This window comes from Schistocerca gregaria, chromosome 1, assembly GCF_023897955.1.
Source record: "Schistocerca gregaria isolate iqSchGreg1 chromosome 1, iqSchGreg1.2, whole genome shotgun sequence".
Taxonomy (NCBI): domain Eukaryota; kingdom Metazoa; phylum Arthropoda; class Insecta; order Orthoptera; family Acrididae; genus Schistocerca; species Schistocerca gregaria.
Window position 1 is genome coordinate 787,997,765 of NC_064920.1, and position 15,504 is coordinate 788,013,268.

A 15,504-nucleotide genomic window follows, 5' to 3' on the forward strand; every position below is an offset into this window, starting at 1 on the left:
TGCCTGGTATACATGTGTAACTGCAAAAGAACCATCTGCAAAATTTAAACATGAACGTTCCTAGGATGCGATTTCACGTAAAGTTGTTCCTCTCTGGTGTTATTTTTATCGTGACACCTGGTCGGTCTTCGGGATGGAACATGGTAACAATGCGCGAAACACTGGAAAATGTTTCTCATGTGTGATTTTTTTCCTTTTAACTCTCTTAACGGCTACGTGCATACGTAAAGTTTTTGTCCATATCTATGGCGAAGTACCATTCGAATTACATTAGCATCATTGGCCTCTTTGTATAGTTAATCTCAAAATCGGTTCTTCAGTTTTTGATGTTGACTTACTGTATTAATATTACGCGTCTACAGATGTGAACTGACATAATGATGGTATCCATGTGGTCGAATAGTTGAAGCGATGTCACCATATCTTTGTAGGATATATCAGGATCATCCAGTGAATTCCATGGTAGAAATGACTGAACCACTTTGCGCTCCTCTGTGTTTTAGCACATTTCACATCCCCAAAAGACCTTAACAATGCAGTGCTTGGTGAGACTATTCCTATTATACCAGCATCTTCAGTGCATGCTACGAATGCAACATCTTCAAATCTGAACTGTCTACACTCATCATCGTAGAACCCCCGAGCATCTACGATAATGTTCACACCTTGAGATGCCGTTATGAAATGCTCTAGATATGTGGCGGCACTTGTCCATTTATACAGCTCATTGCACAACACAAGTGGTTGGAAATATTTAACCACAGTGTCAACTAGAACTAGAGCATATGTTACAGTGTGTTCTGCGAAATTTACTGAAGATTCAAATTCAATTCGGCCAATTATAGGTCTGGATTTAATTATCTCGTTCTGTTTTGAGAAGTCTATTAAGATGGTTGCCGTAAGATCCTTGAATTTACACCGGCTAAGTAGAACCATGAAACCTAGCATCCACGTCAAATGTTAGACTGTATACATTTTCATCCAATTGCAGGTGTAAATTATCATACAGGTAGAATTCAGAGTTAAGTTAGACTCTGGCATTAGTTAACCTGCAATTGTCAGATTTGTTGGAATCTTTTGCGATATTATGCCTTCTATTGATCTGAAATGCAAGTATTTTGAATCTCCAATTAGCAGAGGTTACAACAGCCCTCATATGTCTGCTTTCAGTGAGTAGCACTGGGTAATCGAAAAGCTCGCATGACTGGAAAGGTAATGGTGAAAATACACCAGCCTTCAGAACTTTGAAAGCTTCAACTGCTGCTCATCTGTTACAGTGATGTGTGGCATTTTCGATATTACTTTATTGATGGTGATCTCGTTCTCCTCTTAAACTCATTGAATGTACGAGCTATTATCTGTTACACTCTGATCCCGGAATAAGTTCCTGTTCAGCACTAATAACATTTCGCCGCATGAGTTCAAAGTATCTCATAAGCAGTTAAGCAGTTTTGGACGTACAAATGCAGTGAATCTCCTGTACTCTCCACTGCCCTACCCAGTGGCTCGTCTATGAACAGTCCAGCATTTTTTAAATAGTTCAGATCTGCGGGAGAAGCAGAGACATATGTTTTAAGAGTTGATGTTACGCCTACATTGCGTGTGTGGTCAGTCTCGACCGCCTTAAGTTCATGTTGTATCTTATTAAACAGGAACGTTAAAGCATTATGTGTAGGGTTTGATGCCACTGTAGCGGTACCATCCGTCTTTGTAAATGTCCATCAAGATACACAGGAAATTATTGTATGAGAGGGGTTAAAGCGTCTTGGTGGTGGATGGCAATTCTAATTTCATCTTTTTTTGTTAAATGTGGTTGAGAATAAGGTTTATGTGAGATGTGTTCCTGGCGTATAATAGGATGATCATATTCTACCGAGTTAGTTATATCGAACGACGTCATTGCAAGGTTTCGGACCTACTGATTTAAGAAACTCGAAGTTCGCACATTTTAGCACCTTGCTCTCCTGTTGTGAAGTGCGACACTGTGAATTGTGTGTGGTAGTTTTATACCTTACGCCAATGCCTTACGCCTGTCTTCGTTGAAGATCAGGGACGCTGGGGAGCTGGAGGCTACTGTGAGTCCTGAAGGTTGAAGGTCACCACTGCTTCTAGTCGCTGCCGCCGCTGACAGGTCTCTGTATGTTCGAGGTCATGCTGGTCCTGCTTTAGAGGCAGTCGTACAATAACTCCCACACCATGAAACTCGATAAGTTGATGATTCTGGTCCACTATATGCAGCTGTAGATAGTCCAATATCTGGACTGTTACTGGGTGATATATGACGTTGATACAGGTTTCAGTAATCTTATACCGAGTTCCAACTAATGGGAAGAATCTGTAAATTGTATGAATCAATCTGTTGTTGAGATAAGAGGTTCTTGCAATGTTGCACTCGTCGTGAATTATACTGACAGGAAGTGTATCCACTGAGTGGTCAGATATGTAAAATTTATTATGGCCCCTCTTCAAAACTTGCTCCTTTGTTAAACCCTAGTAATCGTTCTATTGAACCTTTATGGTTAAATATAATTGTTGCATTCGCTTTCTTTATTTGCGATTTAAGTGTATTGATGGTTACATGTAACACAATCCCTTTTACAGACCGTTTTAAAACATCGATTAAATCGTCAATATCGTATGCACCAGGTTCATTTCCACAATTTCTTTTCGACCATTAGTTTCAACATGAAGCCTCTGTGATATTCGGAATGCTGTTGCTCCAGTCCAATCAGCTCAACACAATAATTTCCATCAATCAATGGGAAGTAACTCGCGCATAATACTGACGATTGTTCTGTTGAAGTAAGGGTATACAAAATTGCATCTAAACCTCGACTGATAAGTTAATGCTTAATGCGCCTCCTTAAAAATGCTTCTTCATAAATGTTAGGAGGCGCGTGATGCGCAGATACCCGCACAGGCGAGTATTAAGTCTTTGTAGCGATGAAAATTGTGGAACACACGTCTTCTGTCGGTAATGTAGCGTTGTAACTCTTCTGGTGGCTGCAGGTCTCCAAATCAGTCGAAATAGTAGGCATTATTTATATGTTTCTTAACATACGGCACCCAGTGAGTTCCTGGTCTCCAACAAACATCTAAATTCACAATTCCATACTCTCTGGATTTCCACATAGTCTTCGGTAATATTACCCGCATAAACACACGCCGGAACCTTGGAATGTTGATTTTTTTTTTTTTCTAACAAACTTGAGCAGTTCCGTATGTCTAAGCAGTCTGCCAGGTAGGATAGCTAATGGGCTTGTTTTCATTTTTGAAGAGACCTAGTCCTTTCTTGTATGGTTTCAGGTATAGTCCTTTTCCGATGGCTGCTACTTCATCACGCGGTTATGTCTCCTTGCCTCTTGTAACTACTCCTGGGAGTTCTGTGCGTTCTTGACTGTTCTGGCAATGGCTGCAGCACCACGAGCCAGTGAACCCCTCGCTGAGAGACTTGCAAGGGTGGGAATGAGGAAGGGGATAATTCTGTCTGATATCCTGTGTATCAGCAGAACCCTGGTTGCTTTGACCCGCCCTTTATGCTTCAGTGCGATTTTAACTGCGTACATCGCTGTCTGGCTGCATTTTTCTAAACAGCCCTGCCTCAGCTTCTTCTTCATTGTCTTCTTCTTCAGTGCACTATGTGCGGCGTTCATAACCTGCTTGAAATTCACACCCAAACTCAACTTGATTTTACCATGCATGATTTTATCAATTACAAATGCTGCAGTGCTCTACCCTATACCATTATCCTTTCTCACACATATTGCCTTGGCCTTAACAGCTAAAATTAGATCTGCAGCGTGAGGCCCTGGGAGATCTTTATGTTTTGCATATGCAATGCCATGTTCGAAACACACCTCGTCGAGCAGGTTAATCCCCTCTCTTTAGTAGACCTGTTGCACCTTTTAAGTGTCCTGCCAATGAATCGCATTCTTTGGTTTGCGTTACCCACAACATTATCTATGTGATCGTTCCAGTTTAGGCTATTTGTAATTGTAATCCCTAAGTATTTAGTTGAATTTACAGCCTTCTGGTTTGAGTAACTTACCGCGTAATCGAAATTAAGCGGATTTCTTTTAGTACTCATGTTAATAACTTCAAGCTTTTCTTTATTCAGCGTCAATTGCCACTTTTCGCACCATACAGATATCGTATCTAAATCATTTTGCAATTCGTTTTGGTCGTCTGATGACTTTACAAGACGATAAATGACAGCACCAGCTACAAGCAATCTAAGAGAGCTACTCAGATTGTCTCCTATGTCGTTAATATAGGTCAGGAACAACAGAGGGTCTATAACACTTCCTTGGGGAACGCCAGATATTACTTCTGTTTTATTCGATAACTTTCCGTTTATTACTACGAACTGTGACCTTTCCGACAGGAAATCACGAATCCAATGGCACAACTGAGGCAGTATTCCAAAGGCAGGCAGTCTGGTTAGAAGACGCTTGTGAGGAACGGTGTCGAGAGCCTTCTGGAAATCTAAAAACATGGAATCAATTTGACATCCCCTGTCGATAGCACTCATTACTTCACGAGTATAAAGAGCTAGTTGTGTTTCACAAGAACGATATTTTCTGAACCCGTGGTGACTACGTGTTGTAAAAAAGGAAAAATGTTTTTAACGTTCAATGTAGTATTCCTTGGTATTTTCATGAAGTATGATTTGTGTATATAGGATCTCCTTGTAGTTCGTTTTTTTTTTTTCAGTTAAGTGCCAAATCTGTAGCCTAAAGAAATATACCGTTTTAAATAAAACTGTTTTGTTCAGACGTAAGAATTTGCAACAGGTTATGGGCGCAGGCTACGTGAAACTGAAGAAAATAAAGTTTTTTTCAAGTTTGATTCAATTCTGTGTGTGCTGGTAGAAGCTATCTGTTGTTGAATCGAGCTGTACGGTAAGAATGTGCCTACAAACTGAGACTACAAAATGATTATCGATAAACTCCAAGGGCCTTAAGATTGGGCAAAATGGAAATGGTATATCTCTATGGTACTCCGTTCATATGAACTGGAAGCCATCGGTACTCGCGAACCCGCGGTGCTACCTCAGGAACCAACAAGTGAACAGAAGGCAGCGTACGCAGAATGGCAAAAGAATGACTCGAAAGCAGCAAGTGCGCTAAGCAAACCACTAGCTGGATTTGTTTTGATGTGCAGAAACGCTAAAGAAATATGGGACAAACTACATGCGAGATTTGAACGTAGTAGCACGCAACGCTTGAACATATTAATTGAAACATTCTTCCGTGTCAAATGTGACGAAGCAGAAGATATTAGCTCACATGTTGCTAAGCTACAAAAGTTATTTGTAGATTTAAATGATGAATTAACGAAACATGAAGAGAATATGTTGTCTGAAAGACTATTAAATGGTCGCATTTTATGTACGCTGGGAAAGGAATATGATAATTTTAAAGATCTCTGGGATACAGTACCGGCTGAAAACCAGAATTTGAACTTAATTATTGAAAAACTTTGTGCTATTAAACTGCGTGAACAAAGTACAACGGATGTAACTGCATTAGTTGCGTATAACTTACGAAAAAAAGATGTCAAAATAGCGAGCAAAACAAAAATTTCCGTGTAACAAATGTAAACAGTGGGCAGCGGAGTGTCCACAGAACCCTCGTGAATGCAATAACGAGCGGCAAGAGGAGAAGGTGAGTGAAAACGCTGTGTTTACTTCGTATGCCATGGGTGCGTCTACTGTAAATTATACTGACGTAAATAAATGGTATTGTGATGGTGGTGCTACGAAGCATATTACCCCGAATAAACAATATTTCGTCTTGTAGGGAATTTGATGTTCCTTAAGTGGTTACATTAGGAAGACAATGTACTAATATGCATGCACTTGGTAAACGCACAGTTTATATCGAAATACGACGAAACAATGAATGGTACAGGGCCAGGTTGGAAAACGTTTTGTATGTGTCCGATGCAAGCGCTCGATTGTTCTCTGCCAGAGCAGCTGCAGGTGACGGCTACAGTATAACACTCGATTATAAAAGTGTTCTGATTTTTTAAAAAATCAGCGGCGACATGGCAGGCTATGTGGCAAAATGGTCTGTACGTGTTGAATATGTGTGTTGTCAGACCAAAAAAAAAGTGATCAATATAGCGACATCTGAAACACTGAAAATGTACCATGAAAGATTCGGTCATCAAAATAAGCAACATATCAAGACCATTTAAAGAAACTTAACATCAATGTAGAAGGTTGTAATGATGAATTTTGTGACGGTTGCGCAATAGGAAAGATGCACAGAATACCATTCAAACAACGAACAAACCGCTCCACAATTACTGGCGAATTAATTCACGCTGATGTCAATGAACCAATGAGTACAAAGTCGTTTGGAGGTGATCGCTATTATGTATGTTTTAAAGACGATTTCAATAAATTTCGTCGAATTTTCTTTCTTAAGCACAAACATATGCTTAAGCAGTTTTTAAATGAAGCACAAACCAGACGACATGTTGTTAAACAATTTCGATGTAATGGAGGCAAGGAATTTAACAACAACATGATTAAGAAATTACTCATGGATAAAGGAATAGAATTACTGATTTCTTCACTCCTGAACAAAACGGTGTGGCCGAACGTGAAAACAGAACAATTGTTGAAGCCGCACAGCCGGCCGGAGTGGCCGAGCAGTTCTAGGCACTTCAGTCTGGAACCGCGCGACCGCTACGGCCGCCGGTTCGAATCCTGTCCCGGGCATGGCTATGTGTGATGTCCTTAGGTTAGTTAGGTTCAATTAGTTCTACGTTCTAGGGGACTGATGACCTCAGATGTTAAGTCCAATAGTGCTCAGAGGAATTTGAACCATTTTTGAAGCCGCACATTCGATGCTAAACACAAGTAAGCTACCAAGAGGACTGTGGGCAGAAGCATGCAATACAGCAGTCTATATTTTAAATCGTACTGGAAGGTCTTCGGTTCCAGACAAATTTGCATATGAGCTGTGGTACAATTGATCAGTGGGAAAACTTAAGCATCTCAGAATTTTTGGCGCAGGTTGCTATGTTAATATAAGCAAACAATTCCGTTCAAAATTTGATGACAAGGCTGTTTTTGGACAACTCCTTGGGTATGTCAATGACAAAGATGGATTTAAGGCCTGGGTTCCTTCCAAAAGGAAAGTTGTCTTGAGTCATGATATAATATTTAAACCAGAGATAGTGTGTAGTTCCCACAGTGATCACATTATCTTACACATTCCTCGGCAGTCTGCTTCTAGAGGAAGTCAAAGTGAAGAAAACTTTAACGGACTTGAATCTGGAGGAAGTCAGGAAACAGATGGCAATAACAAAAAATCAGCAGAATTCCTGAAACCCAAAGCATCAGAATCTTCTAACGTAGATGGACTGGAGAACAGAAGACTACGAAGAAAACCAGCCTGGGTAGAAGGTGGTCAGTTCTTGATGTTTTCAAAACTTACTGCTGGCGAACAAAAAGATCCAAACTGTTTTTCTGATGTATTACAGTCGAATGAGAAAGAAAATTGGATGCAAGCTATCAACGAAGAACTAGAATTACTAAAGAGAGACAATACTTGGGTGTTAATTGGATGTCCTATGAATATCAAAGTATTACAAAATCGTTGGGTTCTACGTCGAAAAGTCTCAGCCGATGGAAACACTAGCTTCAAAGCCCGATTAGTTGCTAAAGGATATATTCATAAAGCAGGAATAGATTAGGAACATATATTTAGTCCTGTTGCACGTTATGACACCATTAGAGTTTTGCTAGCGGTAGCTGCTTCAAAAAAACTGGAGTTGAAACAATTTGATATGAAGGCGCCATTTTTGAATGGAATACTTCAAGATGAAGTACTGTATACATAGAACAACCAGAAGGCTTTGAAGATAGTACGCATCGAGTGTGTCTCCTGAAATAGACTCTCTATGGACTAAAACATGCACCACGCTGCTGGAACAAACGGTTTATGGGAGTTATGGAGAAAGCAGGTTTTGGGAACAGTACTGCAGATCCTTGTTTGTTTTTTCGCAAATGCAATGAAAAAATATTTTATGTAGCTATTTACGTTGATGTCGGCCTAATTGTTGGCAGTGACGAAGAACAAATAATAGCATTTCTGAACACTTCACAATGTGAATTTGATATAACATTGGGGACCCTTGACAGTTTTCTTGGCATAAAAATAAAACAAAATGAAAATGGAGCAATTGTCATAAGTCAAGAAAAGTACACGAAAGAAATACTGGAAAGATTTCGAATGGCAGAATCTAACATGAATTCAACTCCCATTGGATATGAAGAAAATGATCAGAATGAAACAGAAACAATTTCGTCCTCCGTTCCTTATAGCGACGCAACTGGATGTCTTATGTATCTCTCAACTCGTCCAGACAAGTGGTACTGTCAATAAAGCTGCTCGAGCTATGAGAAAACCAGCTGCTTCAGACTGGAACTGAGTTAAACGCATATTTCGGTATCTGAAAGGTACATTAAATTATGGCATTAGCTATGATAGAGAAGAAAATCTGAGAATTTACAGTGATGCTGATTTTGTTGGAGACAAACAGACAAGACGTTCAACACCTGGTATTGTGGCAAAGTACCATGGAGGGGCAATATCATGGACAAGTCAGTTGCAGAACGTAGAGGCCACATCTACAACTGAAGCAGAAATCATTTCAGCAAGTGAAGGAGCCAAAGAATTAATTTGGTTACGTCGTTTACTAAGTGACTTTGTTGAAATGTCGGAACAACCTCCAACACTTTATACTGACAATGCCAGTGCATTAAAATTGGCAAAAAAAAACCTGAATATCATCGTCTGTCAAAATACGTAGAGGTCCGACACTTCTATATTCGTGAAAGATTTCTGAATGGGGAAATTATGGTAGGACATATAGATGGAAAAAACTAGTTAGTTGATCTGCTGACAAAGCCACCTGAGCGAGTTCGATTTAATCTGCTGCTTGCAGAGATTGGTGTGAAGGAAGTCAAACAGTAACTCTTTGTTTTCATATGACTGTTTTATTTATCCTTTTGGAGGAAGTGTTGTAAAAAAGAAAAAGTGTTATTAACGTTCAATGGAGTATTCTTTGGTATTTTCATGAAGTATGTTTTGTATATATAGGATCTCCTTGAAGTTCATTTTGTTTTTAGTTAAGTGCCAAATCTGTATCCTAAAGAAATATACGGTTTTAAATGAAACTGTTTTGTTCAGACTTAATAATTTGCAACACTACGTGACAATAAATCGTTTTCTTCGAGATAATTGATAATGTTCGAACACAGAATATGTTCCAAAACCCTACTGCAAATCGACTTTAGTGATATGGGCCTGTAATTCAGCGGATTACTCCCATTTCCCTTTTTGGTTATGGACCGGGGGCCTTGCCTTTATTGTTAAAATGTTTGTGAAATCGTATGGTACTTAACTGCTAAGGTCATCAGTCCCTAAGCTTACACACAACTTAACCTAAATTATGCTAAGGACACACACACACACCCATGCCCGAGGGAGGACTCGAAACTCCGCCTTGCCTTTATTAAGTGATTTGAGCTGCTTTGCTACATCGTCGGGGATATCTACTTCTATGTTTCTGTTCTTGACAGTAATTCTTGATTGGAATTTAGGAATATTTACTTCGTCTTCTGTGGTGAAGGAGTTTCGGAAAACCGTGTTTAATAACTGCTTTTGTGGCACTGTCATCAGTGACTTCGCCGTTGCTATCGCGCAGTGAAGGTATTGATTGCTCCTTGCCACTGTTGTGCTTTATTTATGACCAGAATCTCTTTGGGTTTTCCACCAGATTTCTAGACAGAGTTTCGTCGCGGAAATTTTTATATGACCGAGCGAGGTGTCGCAGTGGTTAGCACACAGGACTCGCATTCGGGAGGACGACGGTTCAACCCCGCGACCGGCCATCCCGATTTAGGTTTTCCGTGATTTCCATGAATCGCTCCAGGAAAATGCTGGAATGGTTCCTTTGAAAGGTCACGGCTGACTTCCTTCCCCGCTCTTCCTTAATATTATGAGACCGATGACCTCGCAGTTTGGTCTCTTCCCCTAGAACAACCCAACCCACAAATTATTATAAGCATCTCATATTGAAGAACGCGCCAGCTTTCGAACTTCACCAAAACGTTGCCAGTCTTGGGAATTTTGCGTTCTTTTAAATTTGGCATGTTTTTTCCGTTGCTTCTGCAACAACCATCTGACCCATTTTGTGTACCATGGGGAATCAGTGCCATTACTTCTTAATTTGTGTGTGTCGCTACTATCTCTTTGAAACATTCCACATCTTTTCTACGCTTACATGATCATAATGGAAGGAGTGGACACTATTAAAAAGGCATTAAGAGAATTTTTAACAGCTTTTTTTAAAAAAATAGATGTACTTTGCGTTTCTTTTTTATGGTTGAGGGTGTTACGGTGTTCAGCCTGGCAGCAACTGCCTTGTGGTCGCTAATCCCTGTAAACGCCTGGTTCTCCCTATTTGTCCAGGATTATTTGTTGCTAAGAGGTCAAGTATGCAGCCATTTAAGCTTCGAGTAGGCTCATGTACTAATTGTTCAGAACAATTTTCTGACAAAGCATTCAGTACAATTTCGGATGACGTTTTATGCCTCCCACCGGCTTTAAATGTATAACTTTTCCAGCATATCCTTGCCAGGTAAAATTTTTTTTGTGGAGTCTAATGGTTGGCACTATCTTACACTTCACTTGATTTTGTAATAGACGAATAATTTCGTAAATATAATCACTTTGCATAAATGTAATGTCTGTTGCATCCAAAACGACTGTGGTGAACATTCTTGCTATTTGTGGCTCATACCTCACAGGGTCCTTAGGAAACTAGAGAATACAAATTTCGTGTCATTTTTTAGTTATTGATGATTTTTATGGCACGACGCATGCTTCCTATTATATTAACTATGTTATAAATCAATACGAACGACAGAGTTTGCTCTCATCCGATATCACATTCAGAAGGTGTCACTTGCTGGCCGTTTGGCATAACTACCACTGTGACGAGCATCTTAAGAAGAAGGACGCACTTGAATCACCACAGCTGATGTTGATAAGAAAATCGAAGCTGCCAGGTGCGCAAGACAGCAGATCTGAGCTCGTTTTGCCATGATATTGTTGTAAAAGTCGAGCGTTCTTTCCTCCAAACTAAAGTTTGACGAAAGGAATTAAACTGGGGAGCGAGCCATAACACAAAGGTTGAAAAGTATTTGGTATAACTCGAAGCAAGGTGCCGTACGCTTGGCACTAACATGCTCAGAAAACACCAAGACCATCTTCCAATACAAAGCCTACAAATATTCCTCAACCACACACATTTCCCTCCTGTGGACATCATGCAAATGAAATTAGGTTTTGCATTGCAATACCTCTTCACATATTATTTTATTGCAGTTATTTTATTCTATGTCGCTATTAATTGATTTTAACGGGATTTATTATGAATGTAAGAAGATCACATCTACAAACCAACGTGAAGTGCACGGAAGAAGATATGCTCCATAGCGCCAGTTATTAGGGTTACTTTCCGTTCCACTCACGCACAGAGCACTGGAAGAATGACTGAATGCCTCTGTGTGTGATGTTATTATTCTAATCTTGTCCCCAGGACTCCCAAGTAACCGAAACGTAGGGGTTGCAGAATATTCCTAGATAAATCATTTAAAGCTGCTTCCAGAAACTTTGTTAGTATACTTTCTCAGGATATCCCCCCCCCCCGCCACCAGTAGCCTAGTAATAAGCCGAAGTCTGCCATCTACACTCCTGGAAATTGAAATAAGAACACCGTGAATCCATTGTCCCAGGAAGGGGAAACTTTATTGACACATTCCTGGGGTCAGATACATCACATGATCACACTGACAGAACCACAGGCACATAGACACAGGCAACAGAGCATGCACAATGTCGTTACTAGTACAGTGTATATCCACCTTTCGCAGCAATGCAGGCTGCTATTCTCCCATGGACACGATCGTAGAGATGCTGGATGTAGTCCTGTGGAACGGCTTGTCATGCCATTTCCACCTGGCGCCTCAGTTGGACCAGCGTTCGTGCTGGACGTGCAGACCGCGTGAGACGACGCTTCATCCAGTCCCAAACATGCTCAATGGGGGACAGATCCGGAGATCTTGCTGGCCAGGGTAGTTGACTTACACCTTCTAGAGCACGTTGGGTGGCACGGGATACATGCGGACGTGCATTGTCCTGTTAGAACAGAAAGTTCCCTTGCCGGTCTGGGAATGGTAGGACGATGGGTTCGATGACGGTTTGGATGTACCGTGCACTATTCAGTGTCCCCTCGACGATCACTAGAGGTGTACGGCCAGTGTAGGAGATCGCTCCCCACACCATGATGCCGGGTGTTGGCCCTGTGTGCCTCGATCGTATGCAGTCCTGATTGTGGCGCTCACCTGCACGGCGCCAAACACGCATACGACCATCATTGGCACCAAGGCAGAAGCGACTCTCATCGCTGAAGACGACACGTCTCCATTCGTCCCTCCATTCACGCCTGCCGCGACACCACTGGAGGCGGGATGCACGATGTTGGGGCGTGAGCGGAAGACGGCCTAACGGTGTGCGGGACCACAGCCCAGCTTCATGGAGACGGTTGCGAATGGTCCTCGCCGATACCCCAGGAGCAACAGTGTCCCTAATTTGCTGGGAAGTGGCGGTGCGGTCCCCTACGGCACTGCGTAGGATCCTACGGTCTTGGCGTGCATCCGTGCGTCGCTGCGGTCCGGTCCCAGGTCGACGGGCACCTGCACCTTTCGCCGACCACTGGCGACAACATCGATGTACTGTGGAGACCTCACGCCCCACGTGTTGAGCAATTCGGTGGTACGTCCACCCGGCCTCCCGCATGCCCACTATACGCCCTCGCTCAAAGTCCGTCAACTGCACATACGGTTCACGTCCACGCTGTCGCGGCATGCTACCAGTGTTAAAGACTGCGATGGAGCTCCGTATGCCACGGCAAACTGGCTGACACTGACGGCGGCGGTGCACAAATGCTGCGCAGCTAGCGCCATTCGACGGCCAACATCGCGGTTCCTGGTGTGTCCGCTGTGCCGTGCGTGTGATCATTGCTTGTACAGCCCTCTCGCAGTGTCCGAAGCAAGTATGGTGGGTCTGACACACCGGTGTCAATGTCTTCTTTTTTCCATTTCCAGGAGTGTACTTTAGCCATGGCTGAGGCTATGTGACCATTCCATTTCATATCCCTACAAAGTATTATTTCCAGGTGCAGTAAAACTTTATTAAATCTGAACGTTTATTACGCAGAAATCTGCCCAAACCGTACAAGTATTTCAGTCTCAACGCATGCAATACACTTTTATATGCTAATATTTTGTTTAAGGCGGAACGTGCTTAACGCAGAAATGGGATGCAAATTTTAAGACTTAATTGATAATTCATTGTATAACGCGGAAAAGAGTTTATACAGTACCACTGTATTACAGTACACATTAGCTATTCAATGCACTACAGAGACGCTACTTTTAACACACAGACTGTACAACCTTTACAATGCTGTTAAGAGACACAAAACCAAGAAAAGGAGTTCGGCTCAGCTAAGCGCTGCAGATGTGGACATCAAACCCTACCGCTCGGTGCAAAACAACGAGCAAGTTAATCGCAGTGTTGGTACATCAAAGGAATTGGTTAGTCCATGAGCGCTCTGTTTGTGGGTGCTTCTCTTTTTCCAGTGTTAATGACGCGTGCGATTGCACACTGGAACATAGTAGCGCACCTACGAACACTGCTGCTATCTGCGCAGTGAAGGAGGTGAGTGTAGTTCCCTTAAACAATTGTTTTACACATTAGAGACCGCGCAGGATTCCGTGGCCTATGCGTATTGACCAGTTTTCGTCCAAAGCTCTGGGGGAATTCATTCGTGTGTTCAGAAGGGTAGTCCGGCACTGTTTGCCACCTTTTAACCTGTCGACGATGACAGAACCGAGGCGCTGGCCCTGTAGTCTTTCTCACATTATTTTACAGAAACTATTTGGTAAAAAAAACTTCATTTTTGTTTTACTTGTACCTTTATATGTCAGGTTCATTATGATGTGCCCATCACTTCGTTAATAGTCACAGTTATTGTGATATTCGTATGGATGTAAGACACTGCAGGAAATTCGAAAAAATTTGCGATGAAAAATAGGTGTCGCAATGATTTTGCGTGTGGTGCATATTACATATCATATTCCTAGGAATGAAATTTAGATAACGTACTGAATTTTTCTTTAGACTTGGGTGGAAATCTGTATCTGTCACCAACCTCGATAAAACTGATCTGCGGCAGCACACTCTTTTGCGATCTCCCTGCGCCAGCAATAAAGCCTGGGTGAAGTATTCGCAACATTCCTCATATTTCATAAACGGTTTGAGATATCGAAATGAGATTTTGGCAAATGATAGCAAGCAGAGAGGAGAGTGTTTTGCATTTTGCAGTATGGTTATTAGGCAAAACTTCATTATCCACCGTATTAATCCACTAACTACAAATTTTCTAGAAGAAAACCTTCCAAATTTCCCCGAGAATATCTTAAGAACAGATCGTAAAAATTTCGACGATAATCCATGAATGTAAATTACATAAGAGGCGCCGGCCGCTGTGGGCTAGCGGTTCTAGCCCTTTCAGACGCCCACCCAAACTTGAAATGAAAATTTTGAAATAAATGCATTTTTGTAGCTAAAAAAATATAGAATCGTGGAGCAATGGCTTAGAAAATTTTATTTTTTAATTTTGATACAAACTTTGAACCCACACGATCGTGTGGGTCGTGATTATCTTACATATTTATGTCATTTCTTGCAGTGATATTCACGAAAGCAATTACTGCCTTTTGACACACACAAATAAATATTACACTTCAGACATCTTGTTCTCGTCCTCTTCTTGCAATTTTTTTGCCTGCAGCAACGAGCTGAAAGCAAATCATCAACAGTTGGCCAGTGATGATATCCGTCTAGCCACTTCTCATCACATGGTGTGTTTGCTGGTTTGTACATTTTATTTGGTGGCTCTTCATAGAATTCACTTTCACGTCCCTGTCCTGAAGAAGGAGAAATTAACGCTTCCCCAATCACTTGTCACAATCCAAGAAGATCTAAAGTGTTTTTCTTTTGTACTTTATTGGCTTCGCATTCAACTTTGTATTGTAACCAGGAATTGACGCAAGCCAAATCAAGTAAATGAATCAAAACTTTTAAAGTCCATTTTTTTGTCTTCAAGAAAGTCTTGCAGGTCTCCATCATTTGATCGCAGAGGTCCACTCCTCCCATACACAGGTTATACTTCACTACGACTGCAGGACATGGCACTAAGATGCATTTCTTTTCTGGTTTACTCCATCTCTCAACATTGCTTACAGGTTCACATCCTGTACAAGTAGAGGCAAGGGTCACAGCTGTTGTATCTTTCCACTGGACAATGACTATTTTATCATCGTCCCTGGAGAATTCTTCCATAACTCCTCTA